Raw genomic sequence first — 7,929 nt, forward strand, 5'->3', positions numbered from 1 at the left:
CTGCGAACTATTGATCTTGTCCTGGAAATTCATTGGATTGATTCTTTGGACTAGCCTCCATGAAGCCCTGAACTTGTCCCAGTAATACTCGAAACTTTGGTTAGAATTTCACTACAGTGGAGGCACCATATTCGAAGCGGTTCCCAAATCGACACACTCAGTAGTGTTCGACTATTTTAAATCATTATTTTTGAAATGTTACTTCTGCAAATATGAGTTCCAGTACTCTAGGAATGATGGAGTAGCAAAGTTTTTAAAAAGTGGTTGTCAAAATCAGGATGCGAGACGAGTGCGTCATGAATAGGAACGCGTCAAATATGGTGCTGGCACGGTAGGAAGTCTTTGGAAGCTACTTGAAATTCTCTGGAAATATCGTTGCTTTGCCATTGAGACAGTCTGCTGGACTTGTTCATCGAGACAAACTGGACCTTATCAACCAAGTTTTCTGATTAGGAAAGATTATCCGAGTTAAAGGTTCTCCGAGCTGGTCCATTTAGTTCCATGTAGACCTCTGCTTTTCCCGTCTTCCCCTTATACAAATTCCCCAAGTGATCCTCTGGGTGCTTCTTCAGAAATTTTGTTGAACATCGCCAGAGAGCTCCTGTGCTTGAACTTTCCCTAATTACACTCTGGAGGCCATTCTTGGAGTTGAGTTACGTGAGAAAGATGACCAATCTTATGTAAACGAATTATTTTCATCGAGCAAGTCTAGAGGTATTGTAGTAGGTTGAGTTTCAAAATTGTTTCAAACTACTCGACAGTTGTAAAATTTGAAACAGTCAAAAATGAAACTGCAACACGATTAGCGCAACGCGCAGTTTTAAACGGTGTTTGGTATGCATCCCTACATATGTGTGCATGTGCAAATTTGGTTTGCTTTGGTGATTTTAGTAAGTACACCTTCTCCGATTGTGATTCGAGAATGTTTGTTAGGTAACAAGTTAGAACCACGAGTAAAGGTCCCGGACGATTCTGCTGTCAAATCATGCAGGGTGGTCACTGAACCAGGATGTCCTGGAAAAAATATCCAGAGATGAGTTTGGAGACCTATGAGCACCTGAAGGTCTTAGCAATACTTTCTGAAACGCCTAGAGAATCCCTGATATTTGATCATCCAGAAGTATTGAGTAAATATCCTGAGAAGTTTTTGAAAACCTATGAGCACCCGAAGGTCTTTGGAATAATCCCCCCTATTCTGCGAGTCACGTGACTCTCTCTCACCGGTGAGGTGAATCTCCATTTGATTTGCATGGAGAGTCACCTCACACGTGAGAGAGAGTCACGTGACTCGCAGAATAAGGGGGAATTTCTGAGACACCTGGTAGGGGAAATATTGTCTTCGGCAATACCTTAATCTATTATCGTCAGGTGGTAAACAACGTCCTTGAGAGCTCAATTCTGACATGTGGATACATTGTGTTTCATAGCATCTATTGGCCAAACTTGAGTGCTCTAGCCTTATCACGAGAGATTATTTGAGAGACGTTATTTGAATGTTGGACAGTCAAAGATCTTCAGAATAATAGTTGATCGTCCAGAAGCATTGAAAAACTATCCAATTATTTTTTTTTTTTTGAGGCCTGATCCGAGCAGGTCTGATCTCCTAATAGTCTTTTGTATAATTTCTGACTCACGTGGTGTCATAAGAGAATCCCCCTTATTCTGCGAGTCACATGACTCTCTCTCACCGGTGAGGTGACAATTGTCACCTCGTGTGAGGTGACTCTCCGTGCAAATCAAATGGAGAGTCACCTCACACGAGGTGACTATTGTCACCTCACCGGTGAGAGAGAGTCACGTGACTCGCAGAATAGGGGGGAATATCTGAGAGACGCAATTTGAATTGACCACTTTGTCAAGCAGTTTTGGCGTGACTTTCTACCAGCGATTTCACAAAACTGGACCAACTAATTTCTATTTTTTTTTGTGAAACGCACAAATGTTGGCTACTTTTCTCGAGATTCTAGAAGAAAAAAATCTTAAAATAATGTTTCATTTCAAAGTTCGAGTGGTAGTAAACGTCATTTTATCTGCTCGAATGAAGTGGTTAATTGTTGGATACCTTCAGAATAGTACGTATTTAACCTAAACACAACAAAATATCCTGAGGATGTAATGAAGATCTCTGATCACCTGATGGTCATAAGAGAATATCTGAGAAACACGATTTGAATTATTGGACAGTAGAATAATTGATGAACCAGAAGTATTGAAACAAATTATTTGCTCGATCAATTTGTCGACTCCCAACAATAACAGAATGAGATTTCGTTTCGTCATCTCGTTTTTCCCCTGACCGTCAGCCATCTGTCAGATTAGAAGCTCCACAAATACATTCATAGAAATTTTGAAACAGAGTTCGATTCGTGTTCAAAACCCGCTCATAAATAAAACAGAATAGTCGAGCAGTTGCAAATATGATGCAAACTAGTACTCGAATAATGAAACTGCAACTCAGCATTGCGACGGGTGCGTTTCTAATTGCAAATTGAAACTGTCCATATAAATACAACAACATTGCGAACGGCCTTAGTGGGAAGTATTGAAATGTTGACCATATTCGTAAATACAATATTATTGTATAATTATCAGCGAATCCAAACACATAAAGCAACCAACGATACAGACAAAACGGTTGCTACGACTACCATGACAAACTCGCTCTGTAACATAGCTCGATCGGAGTGGTAGAAGGATAATAATATATTGCTTGCCTGCTTTGTTGCAATATACATGGATGAGGACATAACTTGATCGGAACCGAGAAAAGACAAAATTCAAAAATATCCATTAACATACGTGTATCATCTTTGGCTTTACTTCGTGAAGCAGCTTGCCAACAATTTGCTCGTTTCCTTCTACCGCCCGAATGAAGCTGTGTCGCACGGGCTGCTTGTCATGAAAAAAAAGAAGAAGTTTATATCATTATTGCTTTCCACTTCTGACATAGCATTATCATTCGGTTCGTTGCTCGCTTGTCATTTTGTCATTTGGATATATTTTTGATTCCTTGATAATTATAATAATTCTACTACTGAAATGACAACTTCAATTCCAAGATTCCCAGTTCAGGGAAGGCCTGCTGAAGGAAGTTAAGGGAAGTTTTGCCTTGGTTCAGGGAAGGCCTGCCGAACTTCAGGGAAGTCCTGATGAAGTTCCGGGAAGTCCTGCTGAAGTTCAGAGAAGTTCTGCCGAACTTCAGCGAAGTCCTGCCGTAGTTCAGGGAAGTCGTGCCATTTCAATTCTTGGAAATCAGTCCTGATGAAGTTCAGGAAAGGCCTGCCGAATGTCGGGAAAGTCCTGCTGAATTTCGGGGAAGTCCTGCTGAAGTTCAGGGAAGTCCTGCCGAAGTTCTGCCGAACTTCAGGGAATTCCGGCCTATATTCAGGGAAGGCCTGCCGAACTTCAGGGAAGGCCTGCCGAACTTCAGGGAAGTCCTGATGAAGTTCCGGGAAGTTCTGCCGAAGTTCAGAGAAGTTCTGCCGAACTTCAGGGAGTCCTGCCGTAGTACAGGGAAGGCCTGCCGAAGTTCAGGGAAGTCCTGTCATTTCAATTCTTGGAAATCAGTCCTGATGAAGTTCAGGCCACTCCTGCTGAAGTTCAGGGAAGGCCTGCCGAAAGTCGGGAAAGTCCTGCTGAATTTCAGGGAAGTCCTGCCGAACTTGAGGGAATTCCGGCATATATTCAGGTATGTCCTGCCGTAGTTCAGGGAAGGCCTGCCGAACTTCGGGAAAGTCCTCATGACGTTCAGGGAAGTCCTGCCGTAGTTCAGGGAAGGCCTGCTGAACTTCGGGAATGTCCTACCATTTAAATTCTTGGAAATCAGTCCTGATGAAGTTCAGGGAACTCCTGCCGAAGTTCAGGGAAGGCCTGCCGAAAGCCGGGAAAGTTCTGCAGAATTTTATGGAAGTCCTGCTGAACTTCAGGGAACTCGTACCATTTCAATTCTTCGATGTTGGTTGATTTTCACAATTGTGGATCCAAGATGATTGTGGTCCTAAAATTGAACATAGAAAATGGTTTTCAGTAAATTTAATCAATAAATCAATGTTGTAAAAATTGCTATAGATAGCAATTTTAGTTCTTAAATTTCGCACGAAATAGTTTTTTTTTTCGATTGAGCGTTGCGTTATTTTGTAAAAAAATCGATGAAGTGAGTCAAATCTAGAGCGACCTTCTTTCACCTATAGGGTGGAGTTTTCACGATTGTATTGGTTCGAGGAGCACCACGAACGAGTGCTCAAGCTCTAGAGATGATTTCCAGTTTTCATCGGGATTTTTCCTTTCACTAATGATTAACTTTTTTACTCGACAGCCTTCTGGTGCTCCTACACTAAGCTTAATCCGGAAGTCATCTGGCCTTTCACTGAGAGTCTTCCCGAGACATTTATTCTGAAAATTCTTCGAACCTACTCTGAATCTACTGAGTTTGGGCTACATAAACCATGGAAGTCCTTTAGACTATTATTTTCGAGAACAGAAGTTGAATGTCCAATTCTGCAACCTAGGAATGGAGAATTGAGTTCGCAAATGACGCTATTTTCACCAAATCAGATGATTAAATGCAATCAAAATGTTCATGTTAGATCCTTGGGACTTTTCTTGGAAGATCTTCTGGATTTTCCCAAGACGTCACCGCGGATAGTGTGCCTTCGTATGATCTTTATCTGATAGTAAACTGAGACTTCACACGGATATTTTGTGGGATTATCTCTAGATCAGGCCTGCCCAACCTTTCTAAACTTGCTTCTTCAAAAGGCTGTATTTATGTTCGATGGACATTAGACCACAGACAAACAGACGTAACACTATGAATAAAGTTATATTAACACTTCGAACACGATGCCTCCGGTAACATGTGTAACGGCAAATTGGCAATGTTTGTAAAATCATGGCTCAGAAATGTATTGACTTATTTCAAATCTTTTAATGCCATTTGAAACTGCATACTTTAAAGATTTATTCGGTATCAATAGAATCAAAATTTATTGCTAAATTCCTGGGCAATTATTTTTCAAACATTTCCAATTTACAGTTACACATTTTACCGGAGGCATCGTGTTCAGAGCGTTAAAAAATAGTACCTCGAAAGGCCATAGGACTTCAGTAACGACATCTCGCGGGATTCTCGCGGAAAACAAGCTTGCTCGCTGATTCGCAAATAATGTTGCATGCAAGAAAAACCGAATATACACGGAACCGAAAAATTACCCAAAATTAAGTTCCTTTCACTCATCTCCCATGTTCCGTTCAATAAGCTAATTTTCAGTAAACCGCTTAGTGTAGTTTACATTTGACAATCTTACTTACTCGTGAGTATTTTCTACCCAAAATCTAGTTCAATTGACTCAAATTTGAGAATATCTCATATGCTCACTAGTAGCTTATTGAACGATAGTCATGACTCATGACTCATGAGAAAGTCGAATCTCTCGTTCCGTTTTTGACAACAACAAAACGTGAGAGTGGGATGCAAAACTCAAAATTACCCAAAATTAAGTAAAAAGAACTTAAATTTAGGGTATTTTTTTTCTCTATGTATAGAAAGGTCAAAGTGCCAGCGCTGCAGCGAGTAGTTCGCAGAAACGATGACATTCAAACCAATCGTTAAATGCGCAAACGATGATCTGGAATGAAGAGTTACGTCTGCTGGTCTGTGATTAGACTGATGCAAAATTTGAAATCTCGCTCCACAGTGCTCAAACGGTTCCAAATCGGGTCCCGATTAGCCTCCCAAAATTTGAACTCAATTGGCAAGAAACTGACTTGGCACAAAGCACTTGAAGTTTATATGGAAATTACTATGGGAAAACCAACTTTTTACTCATTGTCGTCTAGCCTTTTTCCATATTGCACTGTTAGAAAGTTCTATAACTATTCTTATGGGAAATTTTTTCAGCTACAACTTTGCAGAATATCGTTTTTCAGCCAAACGTCAAATTAAATAGTTGTTAATTGTTTAAGAGATTAATACTATTTCGATAGAAACTTCATAAGGTTTGTGCAAAGTCAGTTTATTAATAAATGATTTCAAATTTTGGGAGGCTAATCAGGACCCAATTGGAACCATTTGAGCACTGTGAAGCGAAAATTTCAAATTTTGCTTCAGTCTAATGAACATGCTTAAGTTTTGATTTTTCTAAAAGTATTGGAAAAAGATATCAAAAATCTAAAAAATCAGTTTATTTTTTGTAAGTCATGATAAAGTTGGTCTTTATTGTAAAGGTTTCAATTTGTTTTCATGTTGAGATACAACAAAAAAATTTACATTTAAACTTTCCCAGGAATCTAAGGAAAAAACTGATTTGCTTGGACATTTTATGTAGTTATTTCTCCAAAATAAAAAATGCACCGAAAACAAAAACATTCTTTTCGGGGCGGTAAACTTTTCGTTAAATCTGCATTTTGTTTACTTATCATTCATTCTGAGCAATAGTTCATAATAACGAATAAAATTATGACTAGATTGATATCATTGCTGAGATCCAGAGACCACGTCTGGCGGGCCAAATGTTGAGCAGCGCTGCTCTAGTTGCTCTATGGATAATCTTCGTACGTCTCATGGATTGAGTTCGGAGGTCTTACCAAAAAGTCAAACTGTTATGATGATGATGATGATGATGATGATAGTGGTCTACCACTCATTGTAGCACTAAAACTAGTCCGATAGCTGTGGGCTCTCGTCACTGTTGAACTTCATCAAGCTTAACAACCTCTGATTGTCATCAGCAAATCGCTGTATGAAGGGCCAAAAACGAATGGATGGATGGATTGATAGGCAATTCGCCTATTCATTTCCGTGGGACAGTTAAGAATCTCCTTCCACCAACTTGATCAATCAATTGGTAAGAAAACGGGCCATCCAACAAGATGCCCCAATGAATGGGGAGAAGAGCCCGCCCATTATCCACGAAATGTTAGCAACAGGCCCTGATGGTCATCATCCCGAATTTTCGATATATAGTAATATGCCTTACCAAAAAGTAAAACTGTTGTGCTCAAACAGTGGAAAGATCTTTAAATGTTCACTTGGATTTTGAAAAACTTCTCAAATGTGAAGCGTCTTCACAATGTCTTTTTTGAAAACAATTTACGCTCCCAAAAGCTTACACACCGTACTTCTTTCACAAGAACAAAATGCAACCGCTCTGACCGATATCCGCCCTACCTGTGCACAGTACGCCTACGAAAAAGGCCCAATTTCTCCGGGTTCCCGCACACCAGATTTAGCCAATGAAAACCCCCCATCTGTAGGATAATCAGCAACAGCAAAAATGCATTGTATACCAGTTGTTTACCAGTTTAGTTCTAGGAAAACCCCGTAGATTTTGTCCCCCCCCCCCCCTTAGTTTGTAGTAGTGTTAAGTTCCTGAGACCATCCCAATGGGTAGCTATCCTTTCTAACACACCCTTCCCCCTTTCCTCGAATAAGTATTTGTGTATAAAAGAGAGTTACTAAAATGTTGATTTTAAGGACCCTACTACAATCAGATTGCTGCTGAGAATTTTACTCCCCTACATAGTTAAGTGAAGACGCGTGAGCTGATGAACAATATTGTGTATAAGAATTACTCCAAATCTCTATTTGATGAAAACTCTAGTTATTAATACGACGCGTAACCAGTAGGAAGGAGGCAGCAGTTCCATCAATTTCAATTAGAAAAGAAACTTCGTCACGGTTAAGTTTTAATCCACCATTGTGTAGCTTTTAAACATGTTTTTTGGCAAACTTATGGATACCACTTTTTTAAGGCCCACGCAAAATCGGTCCGGTTTGTCAGTCTGTCAAATTTGCCGGCTTGGATCCAAACCGGATCAATTTTGCGTGGGCCTTTATTTTGGTGCGTTTTTTTAATGTTTTAGAAAAGAAGGTACTTTTATGTTTTTTTTCTCTCCTGTACGTTGAAAACGCCTCAATCAAAAAGCGAA

Source organism: Ochlerotatus camptorhynchus, unplaced genomic scaffold, assembly GCF_037179485.1.
Source record: "Ochlerotatus camptorhynchus isolate MF236.1 unplaced genomic scaffold, CSIRO-AGI_Acam_v1.1 ptg000040l, whole genome shotgun sequence".
Taxonomy (NCBI): domain Eukaryota; kingdom Metazoa; phylum Arthropoda; class Insecta; order Diptera; family Culicidae; genus Ochlerotatus; species Ochlerotatus camptorhynchus.